At 41.7% G+C, this 19,987-nt stretch overlaps 1 protein-coding gene across 17 annotated transcripts in view; it reads left to right on the top strand.

Annotated features, from left to right (window-relative positions):
- The window catches only part of APBB2 (amyloid beta precursor protein binding family B member 2), a 365,031-nt gene that overhangs the window by 71,954 nt on the left and 273,090 nt on the right, over positions 1-19,987 (top strand). Inside the window, exon 3 of one of the 17 annotated variants that reach the window (XM_068543047.1) lies at positions 15,916-15,971. The exons of the other annotated variants lie outside the window; for them this stretch is intronic. The gene's annotated coding sequence lies outside the window, so the exon portion shown is untranslated. The remainder of the gene's footprint in view (positions 1-15,915; positions 15,972-19,987) is intronic. 17 annotated transcript variants of the gene reach the window in all.

Consider the following 19,987-nt stretch of genomic DNA (forward strand, 5'->3'; position numbering starts at 1 on the left):
TTTAGGTTGTAAATAGTTTGTGAGTGCTGTGGCTCCTTTCTGGTGTCTGGTTAAAGCTTGACAGTGGCCGTGCCTGGGAAAGTAGGAGGGTAATTTAGTGGCTTTACCAAAGACTTATCTCAGAAATAAAAAGTCTGGAGTTCCAACCAAGACTTTAGGTCCTCGATGATTCTAAAATTGGATTAAAAATAACCACTGACCTTGAGGAGGCATTCATTTATGAGTGTTAAGAGATGCTGAATTAATTTTACTTGGTTCAGTGCAGTTCAGTTAAATTCCAAATGAACTTGTTAACGGTATTAACAAAGTCTACTTTGGTAGTTGCTGGAGGGAACAGAATGAAGTATCCTGGGGGAGAGATAGCCAGAATACAAGCCCTTCTGGGAGAGGTAACATTCTATTGAGCTTGTCCAGTGTGCTAAGGACTTAACACTTTCTCGGCTTCTGCTGGGTTGGGACAGGGGTGGGGAGAATCCTCACAACAATCCTATGAGAGAGACAGTATTACCTGTTTTGTGGATAAAGAAGCTCCGGAGCTGAGATATCAAATGGTTTTATCCAAGTTTCACATCTACTGATTTAAATTTGAATCTAAACTTTTTTTCCCTCAAACCTCATGATATACCTGTGTAAATAAAAGCACAGTCTCTCAAGTGGTCGGCCTGTAGAAAACTCTGTGTGTATCTCTTTATATATCTTTCATCATTATTATAACTAATGAGATAATAAAGGCCCAAAGTACTGTATGAATAGGATACTTCAGAATTTCCAAGTAGAGAGAGGTTAATATGGATGTAGATTAATCTGGAGAAGTGGCATTTTGTTATTTTTGATAAATAAACAAGAGGTAGGAGGTTGTAAGTGGATGGGGGTTTTCAAGGCTTTTTACCTGAGGAAAATACCTAATCAGACCCTCAGAGGCAGAAATAAAAATGCATGGCATGTTTGGGAGTCTGTCCACGATTTTACGGCCAAGGTATGTGGCCCAGCCAGGCACTCTGTCAACTTGCTGTGAGTTACCTGGAGGTATCTGGTTACTGAGGGAATCAGACCCTCCCAAGCAGCTACTTAGAGAAGGAAGGAAGAACGTCAGCCTTGGACTTCCCTGACTGTCCCCCAGCCTGATTCTGTACTTGTTGTTTGGGGGGCTTTGAGCTTCTTTGCACTGCCTGCCTTGGGGGCCCCCATGGTATTTGACAGTGGGGAGGGACCAAGGTGTTCAACTCTATGACGGTTTCAGTGTTTTCCCCTGGTAGTATTCGTAGTTGAGCACTGCTGTGCCGTAAATGAATGTGTCCCCTCCTCAAATTCACATGGTGAAATCCTAACCCCCCAAAGATGATGGTATGAGGAGGTGGTGACTTTGGGAGGTGCTTAAGTCATGACGGTGGAGCCCTCGTGAATGGGATTACTGCCTTATAAAAGAGGCTCCAGAGAGATCCTAGCTCCTTCTGCCATGTGAGGAAACAGCGAGAACGCCAGCTATGAATCAGGAAAAGGGCCCTCACCAGAAGGTGACTGTGCTAGCACCACGATCTTGGATGGCCAGCCTCTAGAACTGTGAGAAATAAATTTCTGTTGTTTATAAGCCACTCGGTCTCTGGTATTTTGTCATAGCATCCCGAATGGACTAGGATAAATACCTCGCAGATGATAATCTCCCCTTTCCCCCACCCTGTTCCTGCAGTTTTGTCTTAGACAAAGAATATAGAAAGAGTGAAAGGTCAGCTACGCAGAACCCTCTATGAAGCTGTGATTGCCAGCCTCCAGCTTTGATATGTCTTGCTTCTGGTTTGGTTCATAGAGTCTTTGTTGTCTAGAAGAGCTTGACTTGGTCTGTGATGGGTTGGTTGTCTGGCAGTTTTGTGATGCATTTTGAGACAAAGCAGGTCTGTTTTGATACTTATATTACATGCAGAAAAGGGACTGCTGTTTGAGATTGAATTATAAAGTAGATGCCACTGGAGAGCAATTTCTCAATGTAGTTTAAAATTTAAAATCACCAGCAATTTCATAAATAGGTTCACTTACAACTATGCCAAGATATTTATACAAGGTATATTATATTACAGCATATTTGTAAAGAATGAAAGCTCTATATGTGTGCTGATTTGGAATTACATTATTTTTATATATACATACACATATACAACTTATATATATGTATGTATGTGCATGTGTCTGTATAAAATGAAAAAATGTTTTGCAGAATCATGTGACTACCATTCCCTTTTGTATAAATGTTTTAGAGAAGATATTGTATATATGCTGGTACATACCTTTTTTCCCCCTAGGGAGATATTACACTGAAAACCTTTTTCTTTTCCATATTGTTTGAGTTTTCTAGCCATGTTCATTTATTCATTTTCTTTCCTTTTAAACAGGAATCAAGAGCTAGCTGGGCAGTGTATGATCATGACCATAACCATTCGTTGTTTTTTTTTTAAAATAAATTTATTTATTTATTTATTTATTTATTTATGGCTGTGTTGGGTCTTTGTTGCTGCGCTTGGGCTTTCTCTAGTTGCGGTGAGCGGGGGCTACTCTTCGTTGCGGTACGTGGTCTTCTCATTGTGGTGGCTTCTCTTGTTGCGGAGCACGGGCTCTAGGCACGTGGGCTTCAGTAGTTGTGGCACGTGGGCTCAGTAGTTGTGGCTCGCAGGCTCTAGAGCGCAGGCTCAGTAGTTGTGGCGCACGGGCTTAGTTGCCCCGTGGCATGTGGGATATTCCTGGACTAGGGATCGAACCCGTGTCCCCTGCATTGGAAGGTGGATTCTTATCCACTGCACCACCAGGGAAGTCCCATTCATTGTGTTTTAATGCAGTTTATAAAACCTTACTAAATGTTTGTAAAAACACTGTAAATTTTTTTCTAATGTTCATTTGTCAGTCTTTCTTGCCTCTTTGCATGCAGAGGAAGAAGGTAATTTTTATGGGAAGAGTCGTAAAGTATGCGCTAAAGCCAGCGAACGTTCCCTTGAAAGCTTATTAGTTAAAACACTGAGTTGAGAAAGAGAAAGGAGAAAGACAGATATTTACCAAATGTGATTTGAAGGACAAAGAATCCCTTCGTGCTGAAGTATGTCTGAAAGTGTACCCTTATGCTCAGTTTCTTTGCTTTAAATATGAGCTTTGGACTGAATTGTATTTGCTTTTCGGACCACAAGGCTGGAGGTGGCAGTGGAAGTCTCCATAATCTGATTGCTCATCAGGAAAGCTGTTTGCTGAGAAAGGCCTGCCTGTTTGGAGTAGAAGTTATGACTGAGACACAGATAAAGTCAGGGTGCCTTTTAAATATCTTCTGAGTTCTGTGTCCAGATTTCGCTTTTCTCTTAATTAAAACCCCAGGCATGAGTCATAGGTCAAAGGAGATGATTCCCCTAAACTCTTCCAGTAACAGTAACTGCTTAACTCTTCCACTCTTGGTAGGCTTCTCTGGGAACCATTGTATCTGTTTCTTTATGGTGTGATTTAGCTTCTTTGGTCTTAGTTTGGATGCTGAAATTTAAATCATAGGAAGAAGACAATTTTTCTTTAGAATGTAGGCAGTTGTCTGGAGAATAAACCCATTGTAACATCCCTTATGTATACATAGTTTGGTCTCTAATCCGTGAGGTTTTGTTTTTAAATCAACAAGGCCATGGAATTTTTCTAGTTTCAAAAGAATTTTAGTGACTTTTTTCCCCTAAAATGGTTTGATAAATAGCTCATCAGTAACATTTGTTTTTGCTTTATCTTCCTTTCTTTCTGTATAGCTTCTGTACTGATATCTGACCCTCTTATACTTAGTCATGGCAAGAATTATACGCCCCATGTTTCAAGGTGTTTGAACCATAGTGTAGGAATTGTAATCTATTAGGAAGGTTAATACAAAATACATATATGTGTGTATATTTGTGTATGTATGTAATTATTTATGTTTATAATATAGAAATGTCTGAAACAAGTCTGTCACAGTATATCATGAGTGAGAAAAACTGATATTACCTTCAATAAATACTCAGTTCCCGAAAGAACTTGATAATTAAAAAATTCAAGGTAACCAGTGTCTAGTATGGGGATCACAAATTCACATGCCTACCAGGACCTGACAGAAAAGTAAACAAGTGACCTGGGGCATAGAGGGGGGAAAAAGGGCACAATTAGGGACTTCCCTGGTGGTCCAGTGGTTAAGACTCCATGCTTCCATTGCAGGGGGCACAGGTTCAATCCCTGGTTAGGGAACTAAGATCCTGTATGCCACGCGGTGCGGCCGAAAAGGAAAAAAAGGTGGGGGGGGGGCACAATGACCACTCAGCTGTTCTGGAGTGAGGGCCAGTGTTGCCTGATCTTCTAGTATTTCAAGAGAAGACATAAATTTGGATTTTTATGTGACTGCTCCCAGTCTTCAAGAGCTGACAGTACATTTAAAATAATTCAGGGCTTCCCTGGTGGCCCAGTGGTTAAGAATCCGTCTGCCAACGCAGGGGACACGGGTTCCAGCCCTGGTCCGGGAAGATCCCACATGCCGCAGAGCAGCTAAGCCCGTGCGCCACAAATACTGAGCCTGCGCTCTAGAGCCCGCGAGCCACAACTACTGAGCCCGTGTGCCACAACTACTGAAGCCCGTGCGCCTAGAGCCCATGCTCTGCAACAAGAGAAGCCACCACATTGAGAAGCCCACGTACCGCAACGAACAGTAGCCCCCGCTCGCCGCAACTAGAGAAAGCCCGTGCACAGCAACGAAGACCCAACACAGCCATAAATAAATAAATAAAAATAAAATAATTCAAACATTGTACTCTTGGATTTTTCCCTATGATGTTCTTTGTCAGCAAGTGTTATGATTGCTGCCCATAGAGTAGGTGGAATGGGACCTGAAAAATGTACGGGATGGCTCTTGCTTTCTAGGGGCACACAGTCTAGATGGGCCAGTGTGATGTGGGATGTTTAGTATGGGCAGTAAAGGCCACAGGAACCCTGAGGAGGTAGAAACAGGCATGAGCCAGACCATCCTGGGAAGATGTCCTAGAGGAGGTGGAACCTTAAAGGTGAACTTTAAAGGGCAGCAAGGGCCTTAAGATCCAGGGCACTGGAGAGGAGCAGGGAGGGTGATGGAGAGCAGAGGTGGGGTGATGGGAAGGTGTTTGAGGTGTTGGGACAGGGCTGGGCGCGTGAGGAGAGGGTGGAGGGCTTCGGAGCAGGTCTGTGCCCCAAAGGGAGCTCCACTGTGAGCCCGTGATGCTGTGACGGGGGGCAGCATTCCAAGCACCAGTCCCGCTGCGGCTTGTGGGATGAAGAGAGGGGAGAATTGTAGATGGGAAGGAAAATCCTAGACTTTCACAGCCATCTAGGAATAAGGAGCAGGGTCTTGGCTGGGACTTCGTTATTATCAGTGAAAAGGAAGAAATGTAGACATGTTTCCAAGGTCCAGTCCATCAGAAAACTTTATTGACTCGGCCTTCAGAACATACCCATGTTGCCACCTTGACCCAAGCCACCATTCTGTCTTGCCTGAGTTATTCCAAGGACCTGCTAGCTGCTTTCCTTGATTCTGTCCTTGTCTCTCTTTAGTCTGTTGTCAGTAGAGTGATCCTGTTCAAACTCGTCACTCTATGACACCCCCCTGCTCAGAACTTGAAATGACTTCTCTGTCTTCATGGTAGAAGATGAAGTCCTTCCAGTTACCTGACAGGCACCATACTAAGCCCCCTCCTTTCCTCTCTGACCTCATTGCCTCCTATTCTCCCCCTGGCTAAGTCCACTCCAGCCACACTGGCCTTTGAACACACTGGGCACATTTCTGCCTCAGGGCCTTTACGTTTGCTATTTCTTCTTCCTGTATCCTCTTCCCCAGATATCCACCTGGTGAACTTCCTCTCTTATTTACATCTTTGCTCAGTTGTTACCTTCCCAGTGAAACCTACCTACCTAACCTGATGGTATTGAAAATTGCGAACCTTCCTGCCCCTTTCCCCAAATCCCAAATCCCTCTTCTTCTTTATTTTGTTTCCTATAGAACTTATCCCTTTATAACACATTGCATACTTATGTTTTAAGTTATTGTCTTTCTACCCTCACTCTAAAATAAATTTGTACAATAGGAATTTGTGTAAATAGAAGTTCTAAAAGGCAGGGGTTTGGGGGGGTTTGTGTTCACTGGTATATCCCCATCATCTAGCATAGTACCTGGTGGCGAGTGGGTGCTTGATAAATACTTGTTGCATGAATGAATAAGTGGCTTTCAAGAGGCACGTAATATCTACTGCATGTCTGTCACTGAGAATTAAAAAAAAAAAGATATAAGCCCTGCCCTCAGAGCGCATGGTCTCGTGGGGAGGTGGCCAGGAATACAGAGTATATTGACTTAATATAGTGCGTCCAGAGTTCTATGCAAACACAAGTAATGGTGCAGATACAAAGGTGAGTAGATCACTGTTTCTGCTTTATAGGTTTCATCTTCTAGAGAGGATGTGTAAGTTGAGACGAAAAATGACCAGGATTGTGGCGATGGGAGTGGAGAGGTTGGAAGAGACTGGGGAGGGACCCCAGTGGTGGGATTAACGGGATGTGGTGAATGACAAGGAGTACAGGGCTGATGGGCTGACGGCTGGGGCTTGTAGGTGGTAATGTTATCTGTATTAGGAAAGGCAGGTGGAGGAGGCAGGGTGGGAAACAGCCACTAGAGACCCAGGAGGGATGTGGTAGAGAATGAAAAATATAACATAGCTCCTAAGTTTTGTCTTTGGGAAATTAGGAGGCTGGAAATACCCATGCCCCAGTCAGGGAATTTGGGAAGGTAAATGAGTTTGTAGGACAGTAGGGGAAATGATGTGTGTATCTTACCAGACTATCAGTTCCACGAGGGCAGGGATTTTGTCTGTTTAGTGATGTATCTCTAGCACCTAGAATGCTGCCTGCCACATAGTACAATCTCAGTAAATGTTTATTGAATTGTTGAATAACATAGTCGAATTTGGAGGACGTAAATGGTTATAAGGTCATAAATTGTTAAGGCTTCAATTGAGATTAAACACATTTAAATGATACTGGTTTTGGTATTTCTTTTAAAAAGAGCTTTGGTAATCATTTAGATGTAGGGCTTTAAAACGTTACATTTCGCTGATGATATTCCTGGTCACACACCTGGTTTGAATAGAAGTCTTGATTTCAGTGTGGGTGTGTGTGTTTTATGGAAGTATAGTTGTTTTACAGTATTACATTAGTTTCAGGTGTACAACACTCAGTGTTATTTTTTTTTAAAATTAATTTATTTATTTTATTATTTATTTTTGGCTGTGTTGGGTTTTCGTTTCTGTGCGAGGGCTTTCTCTAGTTGCGGCAAGCGGAGGCCACTCTTCATCGCGGTGCGCAGGCCTCTTACTGTCGCGGCCTCTCTTGTTGCGGAGCACAGGCTCCAGGTGCGCAGGCTCAGTAGTTGTGGCTCACGGGCCCAGTTGCTCCGCGGCATGTGGGATCTTCCCAGACCAGGGCTCGAACCCGTGTCCCCTGCATTGGCAGGCAGATTCTCAACCACTGCGCCACCAGGGAAGCCCCCTCAGTGTTATTTTTGAAACCCATTTCGGTATCAGGAGCGGGCAGTACAGATTAACACAGCAGTACGTAATCCTGCATGCAAAGATGTGAGTGTCTGCATGAAAAGGTACACACGAAATAAGTGAGAATGTGTTTTTTTACACTTGCCTTCCATGATGATGAATGTCAACTGAATGTCCTGATTTTTTCCTTGTGTTGGATCTTTGTTGCAGTGCAAATTGCTAATAAAAAAATGTGGCCTGGCAGCAGCTGGTGCTTGGGGTGTGCGCCCACCCCCAAAGACTTTTCTTTATGATTGGATTTGGTATGTAACAAAGTATTTTATAAAGGCAGTGAAAATTATATGTTGGTTTTTTTTGTTGTTATCAAAATGAGATTAGGGTCGGGACATTGTTGAATGTAATATCCTTTCATTATAAAAGAAAGGTAGTTAATGTTCAAAATAGTGAGAATTGGGTTATCAGCTTATTGCATAGCCTTTGGCACTGGTAGGGCTAAACAGAAGCAGAGTGTTGCCATGGCAGTGGTTCCAGCAGGGCAAAGGGCTGAATTATGTCCCCTCAAGATTCCTATGTTGAAGTCCCGACCCTCAGTACTTTGGAATGTGACTGTATATTTGGAGATAGGGTCTTTAAAGAGGTGATTAAATTAGAATGAGGTCATGGAGGTGGGCTTTAAACCATTATGACTGGTGTGCTTATAAGACAAAGAAATTTGGACACAGACACGTATAGTGGGAAGACCACGCCAGGACATCTACCAGCAGAGGAGAGAGGCCTCAGAACAAAACAGCTTTGCCAGCGCCTTGATGCTGACACCTTCATCCTGGACTTAGAGACCTCTGTTGTGTAAGCCATACAGTCTGTGGTAGTTTGTTAGGGCAGTCCTAGCACACTAATACAAGCCGAAGCCAGAGTTGTTCAGGGAAACTTCCTCCTTGTGACTTTCTCCATCACCTGGTTTCAGCATCACCGTCCCCCCGGGTGTCTGGAAGAGGGGGTGCCCTGGGTATTCCCCAAAAGAATGTGTCGATCTGAATGCTCACGGGATTACCCGGCAACTATGGTAGCGATTCTTTGGTATATTCATTCACTTCTGATCATTTTTGTTTGAAGCTGCCTGCCTTGTCAGCATTTCCATTTCCCTCAGAAACTCAATTAAGAGTGTGAGATGAAGCAGAGGTGCTTATCTTACAGCTTTCCATGACTTGATGTCTCAACTTTCATTGATGTGTGTAGTCCGAGCTCTGCAGAACGGAGGAGATGCCTGCGGAGACAGGGCGGCTTTGTGGACGGCTGTCTTTGCTGGGAATTGGGCCATGTGTGTGAGACACCAGGGTTTCAAGCCAAGTCTGCTTTCTCAGGAGACCATCTCTGGCATCTTGAAATTTAAGTGAAGCTTAATTTAATCCCTGGTTTTCACAGTAAATCTGTGTTACTTACAGTAGGAGTTGGAAAACCATTGACTTCCTTTAGCCTGTTTATTTGAATTTGATTTACTGGGAAAATCAAGCAACAGAGCACCAGAGGTGTTTCAAAAAACTTTAAAAATTTTCACTCCACATTCCAATAGATCTACTTTCACAGTGGGTTGGGCAAGTAGAGTCTATAATTAATTAGGTTAAAATAAATTTTGGTTTTGTTCCATGTCTCCTATGCTTAGAGAACATGAGGGGTGAGAACTTTCCTCTTGAATTCTTTCTTGATTGGGTTTCTGGGACACTCACCATCAGGATATTGAGAGCATCTGAAGGCCTATAGTGAAGTGTTCCCATTCTCTACTGTGTGTCCAGTGTCAAATAGACATGTTTGATGTTTTTTTGGGTTTTTTTGGCTGCGCCTTGCGGCATGTGGGATCTTAGTTCCCTGACCAGGGATCGAACCCGTGCCCCCTGCACTGGAAGCATGAAGTCTTAACTACTGGACTACCAGGGAAGTCCAAGTTTGATGTTAATACACCTGTTTTGGTTGACTTTTCTGAGTGATATCATGAAGAGTGCTTCTTCAAAGTCCTTATTTTCATATATTGCTATTATGTAAGAAAGATGAGCTATCATTATAATTGAGAGCAATTTAAACTCTTCTGCTTTAAGTTATGAAATAACTTGTTTTGGCTGTGCCATCTCCCAGCCTGGCCTTTTCAGCAAATTTTTGTTGCTCATGGGGACAGATGACCCTGAGTGCTAGCAGCACCTGCAATCAGAATAGTTCTCATTCCAGGGCCCACACAACAGGGTGTGTTTGAAAGTACTTGGAAGCAAAGTATAAGCAACACACTGTACACTTCACCATAAAACACTGTACTGGAATCTGCCTTGCCTCAAACTTGGGAAGCGACTCTCCCCTCTATCCTAAGATTTTGTTGCAGTTCCCCTCTCTATAAAGGAAGAAAGAGTAAATGGAAATTTCTTCACTAGGATGGAAAATGAAAATACTTAGATGAGGAAAAAGGTGATAACAGAGCTTGTGTTTGAAGATGACCAAAATCTGGGTGGAAAGACGGTCCTGGAAGAGTGAATTAGTAATGTTTATTCACCTAAATAAATTGTTTATCCAGCTTATTATTCTTTAACAAAAGCAATTATTCCATGCTTAATTAATTGTAGACTATGTATCCAACAGATTGTATGGACCAGAATGTATTTCATCTATAGGAAAAGAAAAAAAAAAAAAACACGCTTAGACAGGATTTAAATCAGGGGTCAGAGACTTACAGCTAAGAGGCCAGATCTGGCCTACGGCCTGTTTTTATATGGCTCACGAGCCTAGAATGGTTTTCACGTTTTTAAATGACTGAAAGAAATTAAAAGAAGGATAATATTTTGTGACACGTGAAAGTTATACATATTTCAGTGTTCATCAGTAAAGTTATATTGGAATACAGCTGTGCTTATTCACTGATGTATTGTGTCTGACTGTTATCATGCAGCAGCAGAATTCAGTAGTTGTGACTGAGGTTCTGTGGCCTGCAAAGTGTAAGTTAGGTACTCTCTGGCACTTTACAGAAAATCTTTGCCACTCTGGTTTGAATAATTGTTTAAATTTGTTCATTTTTTAAAATTATTATTATTTACTGTGTACTCTGCTGGTTTTGATGTGCAGTGTGGAAAATCCTCATGTAGGATGGCAGGTTATTCCATAAACTCCTCTTTTAGTTTACAGAATCCCTTCTATAGCATCTCTAAAGATGGCTACTGAATATCTTCTTGGTCACTGGAAATTTAGCTGCAGTCATTAGGAAAGCAGACCAGCAGTCCTTTTTATTTTTCCCTAACCAAATCATTTATTCGACAAAGATTTAGTGAGTGCTGACTGTACACCACCCACTGTTCTGGGCAGTGGGGATGAGTGATGATCCTAACAGACAAGGTCCCTGCTCTCTGGGACCATGCGTTCTCCTGGGAGGAGATGGGCCATAGACAAATAAATATATATAATGTATTGGGGTAATAAGCACAATGAAGAAAAATCAAGGGGAGAGAGAGAGCTAGAGCAAGAGAGGGCTGCTTAAGAGGTGGTGATGGGCAAAGGCCTCCTAGAGTAGTTGCAGTTGAGCAGGACTCAGTGATATGGAGACCCAGGAGGTGGCATTCTAGGTGCAGGAAACTGCAAGAGCGAAGGCCCTCAGGTGGGAGTGAACTTGGCATGTTTGAGAAACAGCAAAGGTGCCCTTGAGGCTAGGGCAGAGGGAACAAAGGGAAGAGTATTGCGGAGTAAAGCCGAAAAATATGGGGGTGGAGTGAGGGACAGGTTGCGAAGGGTACTGCAGGGCAGAATAAGGACCTAAAATATTCATTTTTCAGAGATGCCAGGGTTTTGAGCACAGCTGACTTGATCTGACTTACATTTTAAAAAGGATCACTTAAACAAGTGGGACTACATCAAACTGAAAAGCTTCTGCACAGCAAAGGAAACCATCAACAAAATGAAAAGGCAACCTACTCAATGGGAGAAAATATTCACAAATCATATATTGGATAAGGGGTTAATATCCAAAATACGTATAAAGAACTCATACAGTTCTACAGCAAGAAAACCAAATAATCCAACTGAAACATGAGCAGAGAAACTGAATAGACATTTTTCCAAAGAAGACATACAAATGGCCAACAGATACTGAAAAGGTTCTCCCCATCACTAATCATCAGGGGAATGCAAATCAAAATCACAATGAGATAATCACCTCACATCTGTAAGAATGGCTTTTATCAAAAAGACAAGCACAACAAGTGTTAGTGAGGATGTGGAGAAAAGGAAACCCTTGTGCATTGTTGGTGGGAATGTAAAGTGGTGCAGCCACTGTGGAAAACAGTATGGGGGTTCTTCAAAAAATTGAAAATAGAACTGCCATATGATCCAGCAATCCCACTTCTAGGTAAAAATCCCAAGGAGATGGAAACAGGATCTTGAAGAGATATTTACATTCCCATGTTCATTGCAGTATTATTCACAGTAGCCAAGCTATGGAAGCAACCTAAATGTCTGTCAACCGATGAATGGATAAAGAAGATGAGAAGCTGTTATATATATACATGTATACATACACGCAATGGAATATTATTCCACCTTGAGAAAGAAGGAAATCCTGCTATTTGTGACAACATGGATGGACCTTGAGGGCATTATGCTAAGTAAAATAAGTCAGGCAAAGAAAGACAAATACTCTATGGTATCACATAAGTGTGGAATCAAAAAGAAAGCATTGGACTCATAGAAACAGTAGAAGAGAGGAGAGGCTTGTAAAAGGGTATAAACTTTCAGCTATAAGGTGAATAAGGTCTAAGGATTTAATGTAAAGCATGATGACTAGAGTTGATAACACTATATTGTGTAATTGTAAGAGAATGGAACTTAAATGTTCTCACCAAAAAAAAAAAAAAAAAGATAAATACGTGAGGTGATGGATGTGTTAATTAGCTAGGTGAGAGGAAACCTTTCACAATGTCTATGTGTATCATATCACCACAATGTATACTTTAGATATCTTACCATTTAGTATGTCAATTATACCTCAATAAGGCTGAAAAAAAAATCATTTAAGCTATAAGTATATTTCCTCTGCTGTGTATTTTATTGCAGATGATGGCATTTTGTGGATTAAACAACAACGACAAAAAAGCAAAAACCATGTCAGTACACTAGTCAAAACAGTTAGCTTTTTTTTTTAACATCTTTATTAGAGTATAATTGCTTTACAATGGTGTGTCAGTTTCTGCTTTATAACAAAGTGAAAAACAGCTAGCTTTAAAAGGTGCCGAAGGGAAATTCCCTGGCGGTCCAGTGGTTAGGACTCCGTGCATCCACTGCAGGGGTCATGGGTTCAATCCCTGGTTGGGGAACTAAGATCCCACATGCCGTGTGGCACAGCCAAATAAATAAATGAATGAATGAATGAATGAATGAATGTCCTGAAATATTGTCGAGTGACTTTTCTTTGACATAATTGATGTAAGGCTGCCATAAAGGTGGGATCAAAACAGTAGTAATTAGGGCAGTATCTTGTTAGGTGAGTATTCAAAGGTTTTAGGTATATGATCAGCCCAGGTCTCATCAGGAAACAGGTGGCACATTCATACTGAGAACTTGGACAGGGTGTAGGGGAACTACCTGAGATCTGCATCGCCCTGGGGCTTGTGGCAGCCAAGCTCCTCCCACTTGGGGGCCTGAGGGGTGAGGGGGGAGACAGAGAGCTGTGTGTAGTGGGCCACTGGACAGGACTTGTGACCTGAGAGCCTGCAGGGAGGGAGCTGTTTTCCTCCTTCCTTGTGCTCTCCTGTGGTTGTCCTCATGTGGAACCTCCGCATTGGTCAAACCCAACCAGGAGCCAGAGGGTAAGGGAGCATGTTTTTTGTTTGTTTGTTTTTATTTTTATGGAAGTATAGTTGATTTACAATATTGTGTTAGTTTCAGGTATACAGCAGAGGGATTCAGATAGATATATATATATTTTTTCAGATTATTTTCCATTATAGGTTATTACAAGATATTGAATATTGTTCCCTGTGTTATACAGAAAATCCTTGTTGCTTATCTATCTCATATATAGTTGTATGTGTCTGCTAATCCCATACTCCTCATTCCCCATCCCACCCCACTCCTGCCCGTGTTCCCCTTTGGTAACCATAAGTTTCTTTTCTATGTCTGTGAGTCTGTATTATTTTATTTTTCTCTGTCTGATTACTTCACTTAGTATGACACCCTCTAGGTCCATCCATGGTGCATGTATCTTTTCAAATTAGATTTTTCATCTTTTCCGGAAATATGCCCAGGAGTGGGATTGCTGAATCATACGGTAACTCTTTTGAGTTTTTTAAGGAACCTCCATACTGTTTTCCATAGTGGTTGCACCAATTTACATTCCCACCAACAGTGCAAGAGGGTTCCCTTTTCTCCACACCCTTTCCAGCATTTATTGTTTGTAGACTTTTTGATGATGGCTACTCTGACCAGTGTGAGGTGATACCTCATTGTAGTTTGGATTTTCATTTCTGTAATAATTAGAGATGTTGAGCATCTTTTCATGTGCCTGTTAGCCATCTGTCTGTCTTTTTTGGAGAAATGTCTAGTTAGGTCTTCTGCTCATTTTTTGATTGGGTTGTGTGTTTTTTTTTTTTTTTTGATATTGAATTTTATGAGCTGTTTGAATATTTTGGAAATTAACCCCTTGTTGGTTGGATCATTTGCACATATTGTCTCCCATTCTGTCGGTTGTGTTTTTGTTTTGTTGATGGTTTCCTTTGCTGTGCAAAAGTTTCTGTGTTTGATTAGGTCCCATTTATTTATTTTTGCTTTTATTTCTTTTGCCTTGGGAGACTCACCTAAGAAAATATTGCTGCGATTTATGTCTGAGAATGTTTTGCCTATGTTCCCTTCTAGGAGTTTTGTGGTGTCATGTCTTATATTTAGTTCCTTAAACCATTTTGAGTTTATTTTTGTATATGGTGTGAAGGAGTGTTCTATTTTCATTGATTTACTTGAGGCTGTCCAGATTTCCCAATATTACTTGCTGAAGACACTGTCTTTCCTCCATTGTATATTCTGGCTTCCTTTGTCGAAGATTAACTGACTGTAAGTTTATGGGTTTATTTCTGGGCTCTCTATTCTGTTTCATTGATCTATATGTCTGTTTTTGTGCCAGTACCATGCTGTTTTGATTACTGTAGCTTTGTAGTATTGTCTGAAGTCTGGGAAGTTATTCCTCCAGCTTTGTTCTTTTTCCTCAGGATTGCTTTGAGGGAGTGTGTTGTCAAGTGGGTCAGCTTCCTGGAGCAAAGAACAGAGAGGAAAAGTGGAGGGACGAGTGGAATCTTAGATCTTAGGCGACACCTATGACGCTTTTTAGGAGTTCCAACACTCTGTTGCTTGCCCTCCCCCACCCTAACCCCACCCATAGATACACCACAGCTGAGTGTGCGCGTGCGTGCGCACACACACACACACACACACGCACACACACCCTCCGTAAGTTCCCTCTGGTGTCCTGTGATCACTTTCCTCATGAGTGCAGGGGAGCAGTCTTATAATATATGCCATTGGACACACAAGGAACGGTTTGGAGAGCCCCACAATCCCATCTTTCATTCCTGAAAAATTCAAAGCACATGTGTGTTATTGATGGTAGAATAGAGCATTTTATTATTTTTTTTAAAAAGTCTCTTGTAGTTGGATACAGAAGGAAAAATACAGTGAGACAGAATTTAATATCTTGGTGAACTATATTCAGTTTTGGTTATTATTCTGGTTAAAAACAAAGCAAGCATTGATTTTTAGCCTCTTTGATCCAAATGGTTTTAGTTTTCTACTGTTGGGCATGTTAAAACTTTGAAGACACAGAAGTACGATTCAGTAAACTGCTTCTTTCAGCAACTTCTGTGATGTCCTGGGGCACTGGAAGCCTTTGGTTTCCTTTCAAGGCAGGAGCAGTTAACTCTGAACCAGTCACTCTCTGTGCGAAGTCAGGACCTTTATATTTGGTACCAGAGGGCAGAGAAGAATTTTTTTTAATGATTTGATATTTTAAAAATATTTGACTTTTCATTTGACTTAAAGAATCCAAGGTTGTAATAACAGAACGGTCAACTTGGCCATTAGAAAGAGGTCTATAGATAGAGGAATATGCACAAGCTGATTTTAGGCGTTATTCTGTAGAGGGTGGTCCCTGTAGGACGAACTCAAACTGTATCGCTGGTAAAACTCATTTGCCTCTGCCGTTTTTCTGGAATCTGGATGAAAACCAAGATCTGTGGCACATTCCCTAATGTTCTTGGCCCCTGAGTTGGAAGCCTCACTGAGGACTCATGGGGAAAACAAAACTCTCTCTTTTCTATTTATGGTTATCAGCCATGTTGTAAAACTTAAATATAATTTGTTTTGCTTTAAGGTCAATGAAAAAAAGTCGTCTTGAACTTCCCATAAGTTGTCAAGCACCAGAACAGGGTATGTTTTTGTTTCATGGCTTTTGCCCGTGGGTAAGCTTTGCAGCTCAGGATCGTTCATGCGGTTGTGGACCATTGGGCTTGGGGAGCACCCACTGTGTGAGGCCGTGTGTTGACCTGCGGCGGCTGAAGCATGAGTGAAGCGGGGCCCTAGTCCTGAGTTAGTTTACATGATTCTTCTCAGGAGATTGGATGCATGAGCGGATACATGGCCTGTAGAGAAAGAGCACCTCCAGGGATGAGGCGAGTACTGTGGACAGTTTCTGGGAGAGGGCCTGGCTTTCTGACTGGAGAGAGCAAAAGCACTGTTGGCTTTGAGCCAGGACTTGGAGGATCCCCGGCGGAACAAAGTCACGCAGTGGTGTATTTGAGTGAGTTCTGACTTCAATTGTAAGCCTCAGTTTTCCTCATCTATAAAATGGTGATGATATCTTTACCACCCATATCCCAGTACTTTTATGAGACTAACTTCCAAAATGCACCACAACCAGTGAAATACTCTCAATGCTGTTACTTATTACTATGGTTACTGTTGTCAAATGGCGTCTGTTAAATAGTTACATAGCTGTGAGGAGCTGTAGTTTTCCAGGAGTTAGATCTAAAAAAAGAGTTACTGTTATTCATGGTGGTTTATTAGGCTAGCTCCACGTAGGAAGGTTTTTATATGTGGAAATGTAGCTGATCTCACAAATGTGGTGGAGAGAGCCATTTGCTAAAGTGGAGAGGAATCCCTGAACAGTATCTGAAAGGCTGAGTTCCCTTTTTTTAGGGAAGAATCAGGCATAGGATGGTTCAGTATATTAATGTGTAGGTACCTAAAGTTCTGGATTTGAGATGGCTATGGAGTGTGGGACTTGAAACTCTGTGATTCTTTAAGGAAAAAAACAAAAACAAAAAAATCAAAACCAAAAAATAACCAATGCTTAAAAAAGAAATTGAACTTCCTAGAGTCTTTCTGAGACTTAACTTAAGAACTTGAGTTGATTTAGGGAAGTAGGAGATGTGGTAAATTCCTTCCTGGGTATGTTCATTAAAACATCGTGAATTAAGCTGGAGAAACTGGAGCCTGAAGCATGTTAGTGTTGTATGAGGGGAAGGACATACATGTATGAGATTAGGTTTAAAAAACACGTGCCACACATTCAGCTGGAGATCCTCATTTGAATTCATTCCCCAAATAGGCCCTAGTCAGACGTTTCATTGTCGCCCCTTTTGCTAGAATGACTGAACCACTCTACTTTAGGATTGATTTTATAGGGAGTTTATGAGCCAATCAAGAAAACTGACCTCATTGTCACATTCTTTTTTCCTTTTTTAAAATAGACTTTATTTTTTTTGAACCGTTTTAGATTTACAGGAAGATTGAGAAGATAGTACAGAGTTCTCATTAACCCTCTCACCCTGTTTGCCCTATTATTGACATCTTACATTCATATGGTACATTTGTTACAATTAATGTACCAGTACATACATTTTTATTAAGTAAAGTCCATAGTTTGTTCAAATTTCCTTAGTTTTTGCCTAGGTCAAAAACGGTCCTTTTCACTCATATCTTTACCCCATCACATAGGGCAGTGGTTTCCTGATAATAGTGGCTTTTCAACAACTATTGGTTGAGTGAATAAAGAAAGAAGATGCAATACCTGCCCTTAAATTGTTACAGTGTAGTAGGAAAGGATCAGGCTGCCATGCAAATGACATACACACTAGTGCTTAAGAGTTTAGAAGCAGATGGGCTATATTTGAATGAAGCCTGGCACTGCCACTTACTGACCCTGTAACTGGGTAGGTCACCCAGCCTCTCAAAGCCTGTTTCCTCACCTGTGAAAAGAGGTAATGACAGCTCCTACCTCAGTGGGGTAGGAAAGAAATGAGTGCAATAAAGAATGCATGTGACAGCATGTGAACAGGGCCTCACACGTGGGAAGCTCTCAGTAAATGTCAGCTTCAGTGTTTACCTTGCAGGGTAGAATGTGATAGGTGTGCTGAGAGGTACAAGGTGTAATGGGGAGTCTGAAAAGGGGAGATGCATAAAGTGGGGTGGAGGTTAGGAAAGTTTTCCGAGAGGAGGTAGCCTTTGAGATTGACCTGAAAGAATAAATCAGCTTTCACCAGAGGCCCAGTGACTGGAGGGAGAAAAATGCCAGGTTGAGACAATATAACACACAGAGTTACAGAGGTGGAAGGCGTGAGAGAATGTGTTCTGGAGGAAAGAAAATAATCTACTATAGATGGACTGTGGTCTAATATGGCAAGAGAATAGGACAAGGGAGATAAAACTATGGGGTCATAAATGTTTTTTATATAAATTTAAACTTTTCATTCTAAAATTTTTCAAATATAGAAGAAAGTAGAAGGAATATACTACAATGAAAACCCATAGAACCCCTATCTGATTTCAGTAACTATTAGCATTTTTCTTGTTTACTTCATCTGTGTAAATTTACATATATTATTTTTTGCTGAGCCATTTCAAAATAAATTTTAGATATCATGGCATTTTACCCCTCAATACTTTAACATTCATCTCCAAGAAATAAAGAAGCTGCCTTATGTAAATGCAGTACTATTATGATGGCCAACAAAATTAATTGTAGTCCTCAAATATCACTTATTATCAGTCCATAGTCAAATTTCCCAAAGACTTAGTCCCCTAAGTCTTTAGCATTGAAAAAAAAGTTAAACCAGAATCCAAGCTAAAGACCGTGTACTGCATTCTATTTGATTGTCGTGCCTCTTACGTCTCCTCAAATCTAAAATTCCTACTAAGATATTAAGACTCTGAGGCTTTGGAGCACCAAGAAGATTATGGTGCTTTCCCCTCCCCCACCCCATCTACCATCCATATAATTCAAAATAAAAACAATATTGAATTTCAATAAAAGAAATGTAAGCAAGTCCAAGTAGATTCAGATTTTTTCTCCCATCAAGATACTGACTTTGATGCTATCGAAATCTCAAGTGATCGCATTTTTTTTTTAATTAATTTAATTTATTTATTTATTTATTTTTGGCTGTGTTGGGTCTTCATCTCTGTGCGAGGGCTTTCTCTAGTTGCGGCAAGCGGGGGGCCGCTCTTCATCGCGGTGCGCGGGCCTCTCTCTATCGCGGCCTCTTCTTGTTGCGGAGCACAGGCTCCAGACGCGCAGGCTCAGTAATTGTGGCTCACGGGCCTAGTCACTCCGCAGCACGTGGGATCCTCCCAGACCAGGGCTCGAACCCGCATCCCCTGCACTGGCAGGCAGACCCTCAACCACTGCGCCACCAGGGAAGCCCAAGTGATCGCATTTTTAAATACCTCAGCATATGCTTATTTGCCTTGAATGGTCCAGCTCTAGACTCACGGAACTCAGTAGAGATAAAGTGACTCACTGTTTTCAGTTGAGCTGAATGTCTAGCGTGTCTAAACTTCACAGATAGGAAACCACATCCTTAATAGACACACAGAAGTGATTTTTAGTCCCATTGTATATATATAAGCCTTCCAGACACTAAGTTCCAATCCTTTCAGGTAATTTCACAGTGACTTTCACAATATTTCTTTAAGGCAAAAAGTCACTTAGGCCTGTGGGTTGGAAAACAGAGGATGCAGAACCTTGTTGGTCCTACTTTAACCAGGAATACTCTGGTTACAAAGTGCCTCCTTTGTTTTTGGCCCTTCCTGAGTCACAGGTACCTATGGCCGGGCAAGAGTCCGGAATAGCTGCGGGTATGGGAGTGGGCATGAGATGCCCACCTGCCTGGGCTGCAACTTCTGCAACTCATAGGATAAACCTGGCATCCTTAGGAACAACACGAAAGAGAAGGAGGTATTTGGGGAGTGCTTTCCTGCAAACGCACACCCTCTAATTGCCTTTTCCTAATGATCTTTCCTTGTTATGTTTGGAAGGGGGGCTCCTCTAAGGACCATTTCTTTGCACCTCGCTTGCAGGTGCACGGTGAGTGCTGCTTTAATTTATTGCACTTTGCCTTGTCGGGGAACCCAGCCCACCCCACCTCTGCTGGGAGAAACGCATT

This window comes from Eschrichtius robustus, chromosome 4 (assembly GCF_028021215.1).
Source record: "Eschrichtius robustus isolate mEscRob2 chromosome 4, mEscRob2.pri, whole genome shotgun sequence".
NCBI classification, from domain to species: domain Eukaryota; kingdom Metazoa; phylum Chordata; class Mammalia; order Artiodactyla; family Eschrichtiidae; genus Eschrichtius; species Eschrichtius robustus.